Source organism: Pongo abelii, chromosome 7 (assembly GCF_028885655.2).
Source record: "Pongo abelii isolate AG06213 chromosome 7, NHGRI_mPonAbe1-v2.0_pri, whole genome shotgun sequence".
Classification (NCBI taxonomy): domain Eukaryota; kingdom Metazoa; phylum Chordata; class Mammalia; order Primates; family Hominidae; genus Pongo; species Pongo abelii.
Window position 1 is genome coordinate 149965371 of NC_071992.2, and position 19299 is coordinate 149984669.

The 19299-nt window shown below is 50.4% G+C and overlaps 1 protein-coding gene and 1 long non-coding RNA gene across 3 annotated transcripts in view; one reads left to right on the top strand and one right to left on the bottom strand.

Annotated features, from left to right (window-relative positions):
- The window catches only part of ST3GAL1 (ST3 beta-galactoside alpha-2,3-sialyltransferase 1), a 116195-nt gene extending 99137 nt beyond the window's left edge, over positions 1–17058 (bottom strand). Inside the window, exon 1 of the mRNA XM_024251088.3 lies at positions 16923–17058. The gene's annotated coding sequence lies outside the window, so the exon portion shown is untranslated. The remainder of the gene's footprint in view (positions 1–16922) is intronic.
- A 218-nt stretch (positions 17059–17276) lies between these two features.
- LOC103891397 (uncharacterized) lies at positions 17277–19087 on the top strand. Of its 2 annotated transcripts, XR_002916003.3 has the most exons (3): positions 17277–17765; positions 18003–18081; positions 18891–19087. It is a non-coding gene; the product is annotated as an uncharacterized LOC103891397 (long non-coding RNA). The 2 variants fall into 2 exon arrangements; XR_010141337.1 differs by having other exon boundaries at positions 18003–19087.
- Positions 19088–19299: the final 212 nt, after the last annotated feature.

Below are 19299 nucleotides of genomic sequence, written 5' to 3' on the forward strand. Positions count from 1 at the left end.
GTCTTGTTCTGTCGCCAGGGTGGAGTGCAGTGGCGCGAACTCGGCTCACTGCAACCTCTGCCTCCTGGATTCAAGCGATTCTCGTGCCTCAGCCTCCTGAGCACCTGGAATTACAGGCACACATCACCACACTCAGCTAATATTTTTGTACTTTTAGTAGAGGTGGGGTTTCACCATGTTGGCCAGGATGGTCTCGATCTCCTGACCTTGTGATCCGCCAGCCACGGCCTCCCAAAGTGCTGGAATTATAGGCGTGAGCCACCGTGCTCGGCCTACTTGGGTTTTTCTATTTCACTCTGAGGGCTGGGAAGACAAGGGAATGGGAAGGTATTTCTTGGCTGGTGTCTGTGCGGCCTGGGGAGGAAGCAGGCCACCCCCGCAGGGGACTGCTCAGCCTTTCCAGAATTGAACTGAGCTTCACGCCTCTGCCTTTGCTTTTTCTTCACCCGTCTCAGCCTGGCCGGGCTTTAGTTCATCTTCCTCATCTCAGATCCAGTGGGTCTGTAATGGGAGGAACAGCACGCTTCCCTGGTGTGGATTTCTGTTGCTCCCCCCGCCGTTGTCATCCCTGGCTCCCCAGTTCTCTCAGCCACCAGGCTGGAAATCTCCAAGTCACTTCCCAAGTGTCGTTTCTCAGCACTGTAGTGCAATCTGTTCTCAAACCCCAGAGATAAAGTCACCAATTCTCACATTGGAGCAAACACTCCAAATGCGGCTTACAGTGACTCCCACCCGCACCATTGATGGGACATTCATCTTGCCCTCCCATCCACTGTGAACCTGGGCCACATGGTTTTCCTAAAAAAAAAGAAAGGAGGGGGAGTCTGATGAAATCCCGTTCTGCAGGAAGGAAAAGAAACCTTGCTTGCACCTCATTACCGAAAGGATCAAGCCATTTAGGACTCACCCGATTGGGGCCTCCCTGTTTCCTTTTTTTCCACCTCTTCCCTCCAATCACAGCAGTTGGCAGGTGCCTGGCTTGGGCAGTGGATTCCTCCATGGGGTGCCCTCTCCACCCTCACTGCTGCTGTTGGAAAGGCTCACCATCTTTCCAGTCCCAGCTTGAAGGCCATCTCTTCTCTGGGGTTGTTCCCAACCTACCCCTGTTTTTTTTTTTTTGTTTGTTTGTTTGTTTTGTTTTGCTTTGTTTTGTTTTGTTTTGAGACAGAATTTCACTTTGGTGCCCAGGCTGGAGTGGAGTGGCACGGTCTCGGCTCACTGCAACCTCCGCCTCCCGAGTTCAAGCAATTCTCGTGCCTCAGCCTCCTGCATAGCTGGGATTACAGGCTCCTGCCACCATGCCTGGATGATTATTTTTGTATTTTAGTAGAGATGGGGTGTCACCATGTTGCCCAGGCTGGTCTCGAACTCCTGAGCTCAGGCAATCCGCCCATCTCGGCCTCCCAAAGTGCTAGGATTACAGGCATGAGCCACCGTGCCCAGCCTGTTTTATCTTTTTGAATCTCCACTCTCACCCAGGAAGATGAGTTGGTGTCATCCCCAGAGCACAAGGGGTAACACTAAGCTCGGACGTGGAAGTCACTTGCCCCAGATCTCACCACTGATCAACAGCAGGCCTTGTGACTCCAGAGCCTGTCTTCCCCCCAGGCCTTGGCCTCCTGGACAGGAGACAACCCCTTGGCGTTGCTCTTGGATGGACTGAATTTGCTTTCAGAGGAGTGAGATGCTGGCAGGCCGTACAGCTGTCCTCTGGGCCCAGCATCTATTGTTCTGTCTGCTCAGAGTCGCGTTCCTTTCTCGGATCTGGGAGGAATTGTGAAACATGGACCTGTTTGTCTTCTAGGCCACCTCAGCTAATGAAGGCTGCATAGCTACGTACTTTCGAACAGGATTTTTAGGATGAAGAAACAAAAGAAGAAAGGGAGGGAGAAAAAGAAGGAATGAAAATGGAAAGGAAGAGAAGGGAGAAAGAAAACTATTAGCCATGGAAACCTTGGACCCAAGGACACGGCTGACATCATATAAAGTCTGTCCCTGGCAAATGTGACCCAGAGTGCCACCACTAACAGTCCTATTTATAGCCCTTTGAAATATGGTGTGGTGGAGGGGGGACATTTTGTTCTTTTGGCCTCTTAGATGATAAAACTAAGTGGAGGGAAGTGGGAGGGATGTTGGCAGCAGTGCTATTAATGCAGGCAGGGAGACCAGATACAATGGGTCTCGAGCCTTTTATGATGTGCATGCATGTGTTAGAAGGAAACATTGTGACATGGTGGAAATGGGTATGTGACAACCCCCCAACCTGACCCTCCCAACCTGGGAGACCTTCAGGCAATGGCCAACTTCAGCGAGCCTGCCTTCTCAGCTGTAAAACACTGATAGCACTAGTGAGCTCAAAGCCTGATTAGACAGTGAATGGGCCTAGAATGACCAGTATGTGGTATTTCCTGGGCAGAACCTCAGGAAGAAAAAGAGGGGAGGCAGATGCCAGAATTCACGACAGACAATTACAAGCTTGCTCACAGGGAGGTCTAAAGGAAGCGAGGAGACTGTGCAGTGTAAACACAGTGGAAATCACCCAGTCAATCAACGCCTGGCACAATGGGGTCCTCATAGGATACCTGGTACCCATGGTCCAGGCTGCTCTTCCTGCCTGCTCTAGTGCAGGAGGGCACAGAAGACATGTTCTCTAGGGCACCCTGAGCAGCCCAAGATGAGAGGAGAACTGAGTGATAATGCAGGCCTTGGCAGTATCACCCCATGGGCTGGCCTCCCATCCAGGTTCTGCCTGATGATGGGCTGAGCTGTTGCACCAGCCAGGCCCCGTCTGAGCTGTCTTCTCAGCTGTAAAATAAAGAGGCCATGGTCTGACTCACACCTATAATCCAAGCACTTTGGGAGGCCGAGGCAGGCAGATCACAAGGTCAGGAGTTTGAGACTAGCCTGACCAACATGGTGAAACCCTGTCTCTACTAAAAATACAAAAATTAGCCAGGCGTGGGGGTGCATGCCTGTAATCCCAGCTACTTAGGAGGCTGAGGCAGGAGAATCGCTTGAACCCAGAAGGTGGAGGTTGCAGTGAGCTCAGGAGGCTGAGGCAGGAGAATTGCTTGAATCTGGGAGGCGGAGGTTGCAGTGAGCTGAGATCGTGCCACTGCACTCCAGCCTGGGCAACAGAGTGAGACTCTGTCTCAGAAAAGAAAAAAAAAAAAAAAAGAGGCCAGGGTCTTGAGGTCCCCCTCATGGCTAAAATCTTAGGTATGTCTCTTCTGCCTCTGATGTCCAGCGATGATACCTTAGCTTCACAGCCCAGACAACTTTCCCATCCTTAAATTCAGATAGCTCCTGAGAGCACCACTCTGCCATCTGCTCCAGGAAGCTCTCTCTGGTTGGAAGCTTTGAATGAGAAAGAGCCTTCTAAACCACAAAGCTGCCCAGAGGTCAAAACACCACTGTGTGGGGCACAGAGCTCCCTACCACAGGTAGTGAAAAACACTGCTCAAGGAGGCGGAACAAGAATGTAATTGATGATGATATGTTGCCACAGCATATCTTTAACAAGGACTCTTCTGAGCACGGTCCAAGTGTTAACTCATTGAATGCTTATTTACTACCTCGTGGGAGGTAGGTGCTATTATTATCCAGATTTTATGGATGAGGAAAGGGAAGTACAGAGAGGTTCAGCAACTTGCTGAAGGACACACAGTTAGGCAGTGGCAGAGCTAATACTTTTATGAGTAAATCAAGGAATCAATGAATGACTCAGTGGATAGAAGAAGGTTGAACAAGGTCACTGCTAAGGCTCTTTGCAAATGCTAAGATTTTATAATTCTTTGACACTATTTAAGTGTGCAACCTCTGTAACTAATTATTCAACCAACATACCATGCCCCCGTCCTCCCGCAAGTAATGGTGACTAAAGTTTATGACACCATGGCTCAGAAAAAAAGAGAAAACCTCCTTTACTCCATCCGGGGCGGGTTCCTGACAATGCAGAAGTATTCTGATATTCAAAACTATCTCCACAGCCAGTATATTTTTTCTTCTTGTTTGGATTTCTGACATTGCATAAATATCAGTTTAATGTATAAAATCCTACGCCGCCGGTCTTCCAGTAATGCCGTTTCATTCAACATCATTTCATTATAACACTGATGAGAAGAAGATGGATTCCCGGCCGGGACCACTGTGTGTGTGGAGTTTGCAAGTTTTCCTCATGTCCTCATGGGTCTTCTCCAGGCACTCCAGTTTCCCACACCCCAAAAAGCTGTGCATGTCAGGTGAACTGATGTGTTTATGTGGTCCCAGGGCGATAGAGTGTGGTTTTGTGTGTGTGTGTGTGTGTGTGTGTGTGCGTGCATGTGTGCACGTCCTAAGCCACTGGGACAGGCTGTGGCCACCTGCGACGCTGTTTGGGGCCTTCGTTTAGAAGTTTGGTGATGTTTTTATGAACAGAAATACACCAGAGAAACTTAACTCTTGTTTATATCAGTTACCCTATAGTGAAATCAGTTTTTTATGTCGTTTCCCTTAAACTCATCATTTCCAAGGACCTATCGATGTCATTAAGTGAGGACTTACTGTGGTCCAAGGATCATGTTTGCTGAGCTCAGTTTGTTCCAGGTTGCAGGGAGAAACAGAAAAATAGCAGCAGACCTTAGGTTGGAATCAGTTCTTCAACCCATTCTGAAAGGTGTGTTTTCCATTTGAAGCTTCTATCAGGTGGTGAAAGAAAGAACGACGGTACTGTCCCCCTAATCTCTCCCTTTCATTTTAATTTCCTTTTTTTTGCCAAAAGACTGAATTTTAAAACATAAGATTATGTTTTAGAAACAACCAGTAATACACCTCACAAAGACATTCCTATTCGTGGCAGCTAATATGTTTCCTGAGCAACAGTCTTTATTCATCAAACTCTCCACCAGGTGGTAGGATTAACAGCGTTTTCAAGTAAGAAGAACAACAACAAACCTTTCTCTCCATTGTGAAGATGTTATTAAAAGGGAATTTTCCAAGGTTGCAACAGCAACCTTTTACGTGACGATTCCTTTTACGTGAAGCAGGTTGCCTCCAAGAGGCTCCCATCTAGCTAGGGAGCTGGCTAAGTTTACATGCCTGATTGCAAACTTTGCACTCAGCCTTCCTGCTCAGTCCTTTCTCCAACCCCCCTGGCAGGTTCAAAGTGGCTCACTGCCTCCCTCAATCCCCAGGCACCTTGGGGCTCTTCGAATTCAATTTATATCAACAAGCCACAAAGATGAGTTCTTGCAAGCAGCCATGCAGGGGTGGACGTGGAGCAGTTAAAGGAAACAAAATTACAGATACGAGGAATAGGTTCTAGTGTTCTGTGGCACTGCAGGGTGGCTATAGTTAACAACAATTTATAATATATTTTCAAATAGCTAGAAGAGAGGATTTTGAATGTTCCCAACACAAATGATGAATGCTTGAGGTGACGGATATGCAAATTACCCTGATTTGATCACTCTACATTGCATGCATGGAAACTCACTATGTACCTCATAAATATGTACAATTACTATGTGTCAGTTTTATTTAAAAAAAAAACACACTGAAATACCATCATTCCCATCAACATGACAACTTATAACAGAAAAAGTATTTGTATTTCATGTGTATTATCTATTGCTGTGTAATAAATTATGATGAATTTTGCGGCTTAGAAGAAAAAAAAGCCAGACTGTAACAGGCTAAATAAACCCACGGACTCACCCAGGGATAGTGAATTGGGGAGAAGACTCAGAGCCCCAGCCTTTGGGAGAATGAAACTGCTGGTGTGAGACCTGGAAAGCACCAGGTGCAGAAAAGTCAGGAACTCCTGCCCAAAAGGATGTTACAGAGCATGGGTTCATGGTCACCAGAGGACACAGGTGGTCACGTCACAGCACATCTCGTGGGCTGGGCCAGGGGCCAGGCACCTGGTGTGACCAGTTTCCTATCTGAACCTTAGAGAAGCTGCTCTTCCCTTCCAGAGTCCCCACTGAGCCAGGGATATAGGATGACCTGGGAATTACATTGCATGGGGCCTGAGGTCTCAGGCTTCGGACAGAAATGGTGCGCTTATAAATCCTGGTTCTGCCACTTTCTAGCTAAGTGACCTCGGTTAAGTGACTTAACCTCTCTGAACTTTGGTTTCCACATCTATAAAATGGGATTAGGAAAAAAGTGGAAACATACACTTTACAGAGAGTCACTGTAAAGACTAGGCTCCCACAGTAAACGAATGAGAAACTAATGAGGGGAAGTAGGCAATGCAGCCCAGCCCAGGTGGAGGGCAGACAGCACCCAGACAGCCTGTCACGTAGAGTGCACAGTTAAACTCTTAAAGTTTTCTAGAAAATGCAATCAACTGAAATTATTTTCTGTGAAGCCTTACTCAAGGTTTGCCCAGACCCATCTTTTTTTTTTTTTTTTTTGCTTGCTGCCAGTTAATCAGTTTGCCCCAAAAAATATGCAAGCAAGATCCCCTGTCCCCAAACTGTCTGCAGGATTTTCCTCCCCTCTGGCCTCTGTTGCTTGACTTTGACTCCAAATCCTTAGAAGCTGATTTCCACCTCTGCAGGAAAAGGATTCATATGCAAAATAACTAAATAATGGGCCAACCACCCAACTGCATGTCTCTGAGTGCTGTGAATTCCTTGAGCTTTCTGGAGGTTCCACTGAGACACACATACCTGGGTCTCACCATCAGAACCCTCCACTGCCTCCCCTCAGTCTCACAGGTGACAAATGAGCTCTCTGACATCCTAATGCTAAAGCTGGTTCTTGGCCAAGTCAGCTTCTGGTTCTGGTTCACTCCTATTTCACATGAACTGTAAATGGTGGTCGTGGTGGTTGTGTTATGTTATGTGTTACGTTATATTGTTGTGATGATAATTTGGGCTCCATCAGCGGACTCGAAGATCTAATGAGGATGTACAGACTTAGATTTATGTTGTTGTTTTTGCCACTGTTCTCACGCTCAGCCAAGGAGGGAGCACGCGGGTGAGGTGGAGGCAGTAAGGTAACGGGGTGCCGGGAATGAAGTGAGGTAGCTCTACTAGGGCTCAAGGCCTAGATCTGTCATTTCCCAGACACTCGACCAGATGTTGATCAAGTCACCTCACTGCGCTGTGTACCTCTCTACAGTTCAGAGTGGGAAGGGTGATTGATGGGGACTCTAAAGGCATAAACTAAGGACGGGTGTGATGGAACTGCAAGGTTGGTGAAGGTCTGGGCTTATTCCTTCACCAAGAGTGATCCACAGTGGCATACACCTGTAGTCCCAGCTACTCAGGAGGCTGAGGTGGGAGCTCAGCAGGCGGAAGTTGCAGTGAGCCAAGATCATATACTGCACTCCAGCCTGGGCAACAGAGCAAGACCCTGTCTCCAAAAATAAAACTTAAAAAAAAGAGAGACCCACCAAGTAGAAATGATAATTTCAGACACACAGAAGATCTGGAGGCAGGGGCCCATGTGACTGTGGCCAGTAAGCCACTTCTCCCCTCTGAATCCACATCTTTTTTTTTTTTTTTTTTTTTTTGTGAGACAGAGTCTCATTCTGTCACCAGGCTGGAGTGCAGTGGCAGGATCTCAGCTCACTGCAACCTCCACCTCCCAGGTTCAAGTGATTCTCCTGCCTCAGCCTCTCGAGTAGCTGGGACTACAGGCACACACCACCATGCCCAGCTAATTTTTGTATTTTTAGTAGAGACGGGGTTTCGCCATGTTGGCCAGGATGGTCTCGATCTCTTGACCTCGTGATCTGGCCACCTTGGCCTCCCAAAGTGCTGAGATTACAGGTATGAGCCACAGGGCCTGGCCTGAATCCACATCTTTATCTGCAAAATCAGGAGGACCCTCAGAAGAGTTGAACTGAGGGCCAACTTGGGTCAGGGCTGTAGATGCTGGTGTCTGTGAATGTCGCTGAGTTGTTCTGGGTGTTTGAGCTCTTGACCACTGGCAGTTCTTTGCCCTTGTTAGGGCTCCAGCGCACTAAAGACAGGGAAGGAGAATACAGTCCTTTAATACTTGGCCAACTCAGGGGATTTATTTTCGGCTCCAGTCGAGTCTTCTAAGGATCTAAGAAAAGGGTTTTTTTTTTCTTTCTTTCTTTCTTTTTTTTTCCACTGGGCCTTTTATTTCCAAAAAGGTAAATGTCCAATTAGATAGATTTTTGTTATTTTATGTGGAGTTGTTTTAGGCTTTTTGAGCTTGAAACAATATTTTGGAGTCATTCCACCCTCTCAGGTAGAGAAGTAGCTGGATTTGCTTTGGTTGGGGTTTATTGGTTGGGTCTTTCTCAAGAGCTCTCTGCTAAGTAAATATGCATGAAGGGACTTTTTAGCCACTCTGGTGTTTTAGTTCACTGTGGATTCAAATGGATTTTTTTTTAATGTAGCAAAATCTATTACAGTGCTATCTATTGTATTTGATCTTTTCTTTTTTTAATGTAGCTAATGAAATTCAGAGAAAGTACTTTATTTGTACACCCCAATGTGTACTTTCCAAAAGTCATTTGTAACCCTCTTTTTAATTCTGCCAAATAATTTGGAGTTAATGTTCTTTTCTTCTCAACTTTTCTGAATTATTGCAAGTAATTTTTAAGTCATATTTTATACTCCCTTAAGGGCTTTAGAATCATACATGATTAGATAGGATTTGTTTAAAAAAAAATTATAGAAGGCCATTGTTTTGGACTAAGTTTCTGCACTAGGTCCCAATAGGGCCGGCTGAAAATCAAAATGGAGTTACCCACGCTAAAGTTCCAGGTCCCCAAACCCAAACTGAGGCGGGATAGGTAGTCAAAAAGGGAACCATATCCTCGAGATGTGGCAACCGTGGCATGGCGACCACAGGGTCAACACGATAAGTGCCAGCATTCACACTGTAGTCCAGTTCATTCAAGCCAAACTAGCTCCAGTAAGGAATTTCCCCCATAAGAGGGTGCACATTTTGATTTTACCTGTCCTCAGACTGAACCTTTGCTCATTATAATAGTAAAAAACACACCCTGGGTGGAGATTTCAGATGTTAATGAGACATGTAACATAAAAGCAAGCAGGTACAGCTGCTGCACATGTGCACCCCGAGGACCACCCAGAACATGCTTACTACTAGCGCCTCTTCCTGCCTCCTTACGAATAACCGTGTAAGGCTGTCATCAAGGGAGTCTCCCCAGTAAGTCAATGCTGTCCCATCCTTACGAGCAGCCCACCCTGAATCCTGTCTCAGAGTGTACTGTCTATTCTGCATGTCACTTTCAGAATATCCTGCCTCTTTTGCGATAAATCACTCCATGCTGCATCTCCTTTGCTGTGTGTCTCTTGTTTAATTTCTTTTAAACTAAGGAGACAAGAACCGAGGTTTTACAACGGCCATCGACAAAACTAAGTTGTCATCTGACTTCCTGAGAAAACAGGAGAGAGTCAATTTCCCCAATAGGCAGGATTAAATTGTCAACTGGTATGATCATGAAGTTCCCTCAGCTTTAATCCTTAGCCAAAAAAAAAAAGGCAGCCTAAAGTAACCGGATGTTAACTAATCAGTTATTTTTCTAGTGTTCTCTCTAAATGTAATGAATACACACTTTGTTGCTTCTGGTTTCTTCAGTCCTGTTTATAAAGCCAACCTCCTCTGCTCAGCTCACTGGAAAACTTACTCTGTTTTGTGGAACAAAGTGTTGCTCAATTCTAGAATCACAATAAAGCCAATTTAGGTCTTTAAATTTCTTGTCATTCTGTCCTTTGGCACTTTCATGTGTTTTAAAGAGAAAATACACACACACACACACACACACACACACACACACACACACACAGAGAGAGAGAAAGAGTCAGAAGAAATGAAATAAACATCGTCAGAATAATTGGAAGAAAGAACCTTTTAACCTACAAATATTCAAATCATATTCTTTGAATGCTGAATAGGTTAAAAGGCCATGTTGAAGTACCACTCACCCCCACACCGCCCTGTCTAAATCTTGACCTTCTCAGGAATCAAAACTAACATTTGTTGAGAGACCTTTACTGAATAAACTTGTTTAGTTTTCACATCAACTGTACAAAGTGTGCCTTCATGACAGAAGAGGAGGCTGAGACATAGAAAAGGTCAGTAATTTGATCACTAAGTAATAAACCTCCGATTGAAACCCAGGCAAACCTTAACACTTAAACTATTCTGCTTCTCATTAAGATGCTACTGATAACAATTTTAAGGTCTTCATAATGTTTTACAATGGATCTTCTTACTTTACTAGGGCTGATAAGACACAACGGGTTAAAATGTGGGCTCCCACCAGCTGTGTGGCCTTAGGCAAGGGGTTTACCCTCCAGTTCCTGGGCATCTTACCTGCCAACTGGTAATCTTGAGACTACCCCTCCCCATCCCCGGTTGTTGCAGATTCAAATGAGATGACAGCTCTGTGTGCCTGTGTGTGTGTGTCTGTGTGTGTGTGTGTGTGTGTGTGTGTGTGTTTGTGTGTGTCTCCTCCAGGCCTGCTCCTAATCCACCTCCACCTTGTCCTGCCCTGGGGGGGCTCCATCAAGGAGCTCTCTGCCTTTGGCTGCTGGGTGGGCTCAGCTCTTGGTGCCACAGAGTTGCACAGGGCAGGACAGAGGAAAGCAAGGTTGTAGGGTTGACCCGCCTGGCTCCTCTCCTGCCAAGTTGAGGAGGTGGCCTGTGGTCTCTCTCTTCCAGAGGCTTCTGGCAACTATTGCGATGCTCTCCCGGTTCCCCTAGCCCATCCCCTGCCGTGCCACTTCTTCTGGGGGTGGTAAATGGGCCCAGGTGCTAGAGCATCCCCTGCTGACTTCTCTGAACGTGGGCACCACCTCTGGAAGCACACCTTTATTCAGACCCTCCATTCAATGCTTCCTGCTGAACCCCAGAATGATAAGGTGTTCAAAATACTTGGCACTACTGGGTATACATTAAACTATAAAAAGTAGATGCTACTAAAATTCTTATCAATAAGGCAGGTTCCTGTGCTTCATTCTGTGGGGTCCTCCTAACTCTCCTGTAATAGAGGGAGTGGGAATTTATACTACCATCTCCCAGTTGAGGAAACGAAGGGTCAAAGAGGTTAAACAACGTGGCCAAGGTCCCCAGCCCGGAGCAGATGGGCCAGGGCCAGGGCCCAGAAGTTCTGTGTCCTTGGCCAGTGGTTTCCCTGCAGGGATTCCCCTGACTCTGTAGAAAACACCTCAACTCCAGAGCCCTCTCTAACAGTTGTCCCAGGTGGGAACCACAATGGCGACCACTGCAGGTGCCTTGAACTGTGACACAAGTCCCATTCCTGCTGGCCAGCCAGGCCACACAGGAAGGGCTCCCTCCAGGTGGCTTATGATGCTGGGCACCCCGACCATCTTACGCTGCCCCCCACCTCCCTTGTGTGTCCCTGCTCCTGGTAACAATGCTTTGGGTGGCTTCTTAGGCCAGGGTTCTGGCTAACTAGTAATTCTGTGTCCTGCCCTAGGGACAAAGAAGCCAAAAGTTTGACACAACCCATAGGAATGAGAGGAGCATGCTCCCCCAACACAGTCATTAGGCCTTACTGCTTCCAGGCGGATCATTCACAAACCATTTTACCTTAACATCAGCCTCCTCCTACTTCAAGTGCTTTTCCAGGAGTTTTCCAAAACTTCCTGCCTTCAGTCAACTCCTCTGTCTCCCGTAGGCTCTGTCTTGAGGAATGCGATCACTTTCTCTTATAAACAGACTTAATGCAAGTGGAATCAGGGAGGCTCTGGGACTCCCGCGTGCACAACTCTCCCAAGAATCCTCTTCCTTAATCCTCCTGGGGCCCCTGCCTCCCCCGCATTGCAGGGGGTGATCACCCACATGCACATCAAACCTGGCTCACGGAAATGCAGAGACTTGCTCCAGCTCACCCAGCCAGCCTGGATAGTAGCGTCCCCCTGAAAACCTGGGTGCTTTCTCCTACCCACCACCCGCCATGCCACCCTCCCAAATCAGCTATGAAAATCTGAGATAAAGTATACGGACGAGCATTAAAAATAAAGCACTAAGTTTTATTTTATTTTCTTAAAAAGGCAAACGCAAAGCAGCCACTCTCCATTTTATACACAGGCATTCCAGTGCTTGGAGGCTCTCATGGTGTAGGAACTTGCAGGCTGGCAAGGCAACAATTCCTCTCATACAAACAAACCAGAGATCAGGACCTAAGGAGGGAAACGGGGCCAAAGCATTGAACGCCTAAAATTCCCAATTTCCTTACCTCTTCAGAACCATGTGGAACAGGCTTACAGCCAATCTTTTATTTTACTTTATTATTATGATTATCATTATTTTGCACACACAGGGCACATGACGCTTTGATATTGAATGTATTCAAGAAGATACCTTTGCTCTCTTGTAGTCTGACTCATCCATCTCTAGAACACCCTTCTGTGGGTTTCTCAAGGTGGAGGGAACCTTTCCCTTCTCCGTTCCCATTTTGCTTAGCACCTGTGTATTTATATACGCAGCCTGACGGGGTATGTCTTTGTCCCCCTCCCCACAGCACTGTGACCTCTGGGACAGCAAGGAACAAGAACCGAGTATTCTTTCCTCTCTGTATCTCAGCACTTTGCCTGGTGCTCCTGGAAGGTAATAAGTTCCCAGTAAATGCTGACTCAACTGAAATCAAAACAACCCAACCACCACCAATAACAAAACCAAATAAACAATAAAACCCCAGATTTTACAGTCCAGTGACTTCCCCTCTGAGCCTCAATATTTTTGCATTAAAGTGAAAGGGTTGACCAAAGTGATTTCTAAGGTCATGTTCAGCTTGTGGATGGGAAGCAAAACAGGCCCCGGTGAGATCACTGGGGTTCCTTCTGCAATATGTACCATTTGGGAGTCCCCACAGATGGCACCCTGGCTCTGTCAGGTTTCAGACCTCAGAGTCTGAAGCTTCTGGGACTGCTTTCAAAATCTAGTGTTGAGAACTGCTAGAAAATGACTTTGCCAAGGGGGTGTGGGCTCTGAATGGTCCTGGCCACTCTTTGAGAGGGGAGATGCCCTTGGCATGGGGTAGTAGACAGTCCAGCTGCCCCAAGCCAGGGTTGTCTGTGATACCGGGAGGGTTTTGAGGGTGATGCTGGCTGAAGCAAACATAATTCAGGTGGTGGCTGTCTTCACAAAGAGAAGCTTTTAATGGACCCTCAGTGACGGGCAGCAGAACTCTAAAGCCTCTCTCTCTTTTTTTTTGAGACAGTCTCACTGTGTCGCCCAGGCAGGAGTGCCATGGCATGATCTCGGCTCACTGCAATCTCCACCTCCCAGGTTCAAGCGATTCTCCTGCCTCAGCCTCCTGAGTAGCTGGGACTACAGGAGCCCACCACCGCGCCCGGCTAATTTTTGTATTTTTAGTAGAGGCAGGGTTTCATCACATTGGCCAGCTGGTCTCAAACTCTTGACCTCAAATGATCCACCCACCTTGGCCTCCCAAAGTGCTGGGATTACAGGCCTGAGCCACTGTGCCCAGCCAAGCCTCTTATTTTGAGAGTGAAACTGAGACCCAGAGCCTGGAATAGTTTGAGAGCCAAGTTGCAAAGTAACTGAGCGCTGCCACTGGGACTCAAATGCAGGCTTTCACGGGGCCCCATGAAAAATCTGGGCTCCTGTGACCAAATTAGAGCAGAAGAGAGCTCTCAGCTCCTCAGGTGTGCTAGCAGGGATGCTGAAGTTTCCACAAAGGCTACACAACTGAACGAAGCTGCATGTAAGTCTTATTCTAGAATTCTTTGTGACCGGGCCAGCTCTTCCATCGGCCTGTGGAGTGTGTGCACACAGGCATGCAGAACTCACTGGAAAGCTTTTACAAGATAACTGGTGGATTTTATTTTTTGCTTTCCTGGTTGCTTTTTGTGGTGTGGGAGGGGCCTAGAGTGAGGGTTAATGTTTAGATCCCTGGCCAAAGCTCTACCCAAATATAAACCCTTTGAGTCAGCAACCTTCTACACAGGAACTGACTCAAGCAAGGTTAACTGACCAGAAGCCTCAGAGTGACACATGGGAGAAGGCCCCTCCTTGCGTAATGTCAACTGCCTGCCTTTGGGTGGTGTCCTGGCTCGGGGGCTCCTTGGTGGGGAGGGGAGACAGAGATCTATTTCACCCCCAAAGACCCAGGACCTAGAAGGACTCCTTCCTGTCAAGCTCACAGACGACTTCATCCCCATAAGAAGGGCTTCCAGATCAGTGACAGCCAATGCTGTGAGTGCCACCAGGGAAGGGGGGCAGTACAGCCCTGTCTACCATCAGCAAGAAGGCTGCTCAGAAGGCAGTTTCCGCCTGCTGCTGCAGAGCTTCGAGGAACAGACTCCACACTCCCCAAGAAACCCTCCTCTGCCATCACTTCTAGCAACGCTTCCTGTTTTTCTCTCTCACCCTGGGTGGGGTGCTGTGGCCTCCCACCCAGGGAGGTAGACAACAAAGGCCCTGCTCAAGCCCAGGCCCTGGTCTTGTCCAATCAGACTCTAAACAGCAAATGCCGGCCCAGAAAAATGCAGGGAAAGCAAACTTCAGGGTTTGTGGGATTTTGAAAAGGCAGCAGGAGAAGGAGCCCTCTATTCATTCTTTATTTAGCAAAAAGTGTACGATGGAACTTTTTTCCCTAGACCTGAAGTTAAGGTATACACATACACACGTAGAGTATGAACTACCTATACATACACACATTCACTTAATTGTATGTATTATAGCCACTCGCTATTATGCAGAACGTATGTTGGAGAATGTATTATTGGCCTCATTTTGCAGATATAGAAACTGAGACGCCGAGAGGTTAAGTCTGGCGACCAAAGAGAGACAGAGAGACGGGAGACTAGAAGAGGCCCCAAGCTGTACCCAGATATTGGCAGAGGCTGAGGGGCACGGAGTGGTGAACTCTGGTCAGTCATTTCAGCCAACCATGGGGTTTCAGAAAACAGCCGGCAGGGGTCCTAATGTTTGGAGCAGGAAGGGGAGGTGCGGGAAGGCACTGAGCGACCCCCGCACGGGGCGCCCCTTCCCCACCGCAGAGACAAGCGGCGGTTTCCACAGCAGCCGGCAGGGGGCAGTGCACCTTGCCTTTTCGAAGCCTCTGGGCGCTTGGGTAGCGCGGGGTAAAGAAAACCAGGAGGCTCCGCCCGCAGCTTCTAGGAACAGGCCAGGAGTAGAGCCCCGCACGTAGTAGGTGCTCCAGGCACGTCTAGAAGCCTAAAGGGCTTGATCGATACATTTGAACTCCATTTTAGAGACTGGAAGGGAAGAAGGGGGCGTCCGGGCCCCTGCCAGCACCTTCCACCTTGGGGCCTTGTCAATGAACACAGCGTTAGCACCTACGACGTGCCAGGCGCCCTGGCGACTATTGGAAAACCCGGCTCCCCTCTCACCCCGTTTTCCTCGTTGGCGAGTCGGCCTCGCCTCCTCCTCCCGTCTCTTCCTCTCACCACACACACCCAGCCGCAGAGCGGGGGTGGGGGCTCGCTGTCTCCGTAGAGAACCAGCTCGTCGCAAACTTGCGGGGCTTGGGGACCCGCGAGGGGGAGAAGTCGGGAGAGGCCAGGGGTGCCCGGAAACAATCACGAGAAAGCCGGGCGAATGCCTGATGCAGGGACGCGGCGAGCCAGTCACTGCCCTCAGGGTCACGGCTGTCTCCCTCTGCGGGACTCGCCCAGCCCACGAGACGCAGTGACCTGCCCAACCCCCACCCCCTTGCGCGCTTCTGGGTGCGCACGTGTCCCCTCGCCGAACGCACCACCGAGCCCCGCGCGTGGTACGGCCGCCGAGGACCCTCGCGTAGGAGGGAGGAGCGAGTCAGGGCTCCAGCCGACGAGCAGAGCCAGACGATCCCCACACGCTTCCTGGGAGACCCGGCTGCAAGGCCAGGCTAAGGCGCGCTCCGGCGTCTCTGTGCCAAGCCGGGGCGCAAGCTCAACCCCATCTCAAGTTCAGCCGCGCTTCCTCCCGCAAGGTCACGCTTAAACACTCGCGCAGAGAAAGGAGGAGCGGAAAGTTGCGCCACCGTCCCGATTCCAAACTAACTGTACCCTCACCAGGGCGCCTCGCCCCAGTGTCACCGCTGTCCGTCCCCGTGCGCTCCCAGAAGGGGTGGCCCTGCCCCCCACGCAGGTCACACACACGAGAGACACAGGCAAGTTGCTAACTTTTGTCAGATTATTTCTCGGGAGCTGCGACGCCTCACTGGGTTGGGGCGGATTCAGTTTCGAGTTGCCACTAACACGACTCCGGCCGTGCTCTCCTTGGCCCACCCCCGTCCCCCACTGTCCGCCACGCCGCGTTCAGCTCTCTTCTCCTGGGTGTCAACTTCACCCCCAGATCCGGAGCAGCGTGCTCTGACGGCGTCCCCGGGGCCGATAGCCACCTCCCGGATCTGCGCCTGCTTGCAGCGGATTGGGGGACTCGAACCGGATGCTGTCCCACGGCCGCTCGTCCAGAACACTGGCGGCCTCCGCGGTGTCCCAGCCTGTGACCCCAAATCCGCTTGAGAGCGCCTGAGCCCGGCCACCCAGCGAGGTCTCCTCCCACGGACGGCCCCAGCGGAGGAGATCCCAGCCCGGCGCCTGGTGTAATGTCACTGGGGCTGCTTTCGGGAACCGCTGCCCGGGACTTGGCGTGGGTTCCCCACAGAGCTCCAGGCAGCTCCTCCAGTGTCGGCCGAAGACCCCTAAGCCCGAACCTCCACCCCGACCTTCTTCCTCTCCCAAAGCCCTGGGTGGTCGCCGCTGCCAAGGAAGGGGTCTCCCTTCGAATGTCTTCCACTAGAATCCTGGGGTCTTCAGTCCCAGCTCCACTGTCACACCCTCCTAGTCCCCTCCCCACCCCTTCAGTTCCCGGGTCCAGACAATCAACCTTCCACTCCGAGAATCCACAGGAAACTGCCCGAGCCCCAACTCCGGCGGACGCAGCCCCCGCGCACCCCGAGCAGGGTTCGCCTCCGCGCGCGCACTCACCACGGCTGGAGACACGCTGGAGTTTCCGGGATTTGGGCATGAGGGGGTTCGGAAGAGAATACAGGGGTGTGGGTGTCCCGGACACTTGCCCCCTTCCCAGCTCACATCGCCTCTTCCTTCTCTCTCCGCTCCTCTTCTTCCTCCTCCTCTTCCCTCCGGTCTAGGGCTCTTTGTCTTTGCAAAGTGTCGAAACTGTCTGGCATAGTGGGCTCCGCCGGCGGAGGCTGGAGCCGGGGAAGCGAGGAGGCGGGATGAGGGTGGGAGAGGGCTCGGGAACACCTTCCCCCGGGTGTAACGGGTGTGAAAGGCGGGGCGACCGAGGAGGGGCCGCCTTCCCTGGCCGGCCGGGGCCGGGTGCCAGGGCGCGCCAGAGCCCAGCCTCCGCCTCCCCTGCGCGCGGCCCTCCCCTTCCTCCGCCCAGTGCCCGCCCCTCCCGACTCTGCGCCTCCGTTCGGCCCCGCCCACCCCGACTTGGCTTGGCTTTCCCTTGGCTCCGAAGCAAGCCGAATTTAGCTCTGCCAAGCCACGTGGACCGCAGCGGGCTCGGCAGAGGCCGAGCCTGGGAGACGCCGGAGGCGGCGGCTGCGGCGCGGGGACCTGATCGGCGCCCCGAGAGGAGCTCCCCGCTCCCTGGACGCGGCCCTCAAGCTGGCGGGGCTAAGGAAGAGGGTCCGGGAGGCCCGGGAGCCACTGGGGTCCGTTTCAGCAGGAAGACGGGCACGCACCGAGAGGATGGCAGTGCCCAGAAGAACTCGAGTCGGGGGCACGGTGGGGAGAAGGGGCCGATCCCCTGCTGGCGACCGGGCAGAGCCACCCACTTCCTCTAAGGGCGCGGGAATCGAGGTGGGATTTAGGGAGGGGGAAGGGAGGAGCGTGGGCTGGAGGACTCTTGCGGCCAGAACCGCGTTCAGAGCCACAGAGCCCGGCACGGCGGCCGGCCCGGGTCCCGGCCCCCGCCCTGGCCCAGCCCTTGCCCTGGCTCTCGTGCCGCCGCTTTTTCCTTCCAGATGCGGAGGCTGCGGCTGGGGCTTGGGGTTTGCGGATTAGGCTTGCAGTTATTCAGCCCTCCCTCTTTTACAGGGAAGCGGGGGCGGTGGAGACTTATTTTGCTGAACGGCAGAGTGCAGCGCTTTGATGCTAAATGCAGTACACAAGTCATGTAAATCTGGTTTTATGGTTCTTAGCCCCTTACTGAGACTACCTCTTTCGCAACTTTTCGGAGGAATGTTAGAGGAAAGAGGCATAGTTTGGCTTTAGGGTCATTGCATCCTTCCAGCGCCCCTTGCTCCAGCTGGAGAGAGATCAGCCTTTTGCAGTGGAAGGCGAGAGTCCCCCAGCCTTTGTTTCATCAGACGGCTGCTGTAGTACAGGGATTCAGGCCAGGGCCCGCATGGCCAGACTTCTTCGTTCAAATCCTGCACTGCCACTCAATGGATGCGTGAGCTTGGGCTAGTGACTGAACCTCCCAGCCTAGGTGACTCTGTGCCTCGGTGTCCTCATCTGTGAGAACCGACCTAAGAAGTGTCTGTCTGATAAAGCTGTTGTGATGAGTTAGTGAATTCGTACACATAGAACCTTTGGAACTGTCTTTGACATGTAGTAAGTCAGCTGTGTAGATGGTGGCTTTCTCCAGTGTCAGGTCCCTGCCCACAGCAGGAAGATGACCTGTCCTAGAGGATGGGGACTAGGGTGTTGGGGAAGACTTCAGGGACTTGGGAGAGAAAAGGAGAAATATTCGGAGATGAGAAAAGTAGAAGAAAAATCAGCTTTTAAAAGCGGGAGGAGAGACAATGAGAAAAATAACTACTAGAAAGGGAAGGAAAAGATGAACAGCCTTTTAGGTGCTTCGGGACATGCTCTGAGACCTCTTGCCTGACGCCCTTGGTTTTTGATAGAATTCTAGAGAAGGGGTGAGCCCTTTTGTCTGCCTGGACACATCCTGTGGGCTTTTCTCTTTCTGAAATTCAGGTCAAGGTGTTCACTGCATCTCCAGATTGCTGTGTGCATGGGAGGAGGCGGGCAGAGAGTTCGACTTGCATCGGCTACTGTCCCCTCCAGCAGCAGCGTCTTCCAGCAAGGAGGAGCTTCTAACGTGCACCAGACTTTTAGCTTTGGCTGGGAATATCATTTGGGCCAATAAAGAGTTTTTGGATGAAATAACAAAAGTGTTGTTTATTGTATGGATCAAATAATGTATGGGAACATATTTGAAAAATAGAAAATGCTATACTCATATAAGACTATGCTACTATATCCTAGTAGATTCTGTGGGAAGAGGATCAGATTTGGCAAGTGAGGAGCCCCAGGTCATCCAGCTGTTCCACTTTGCAGCCAAGAACCAAAAGCAGCTCAGTTTTAGCTGAGTTCTTACTGTATG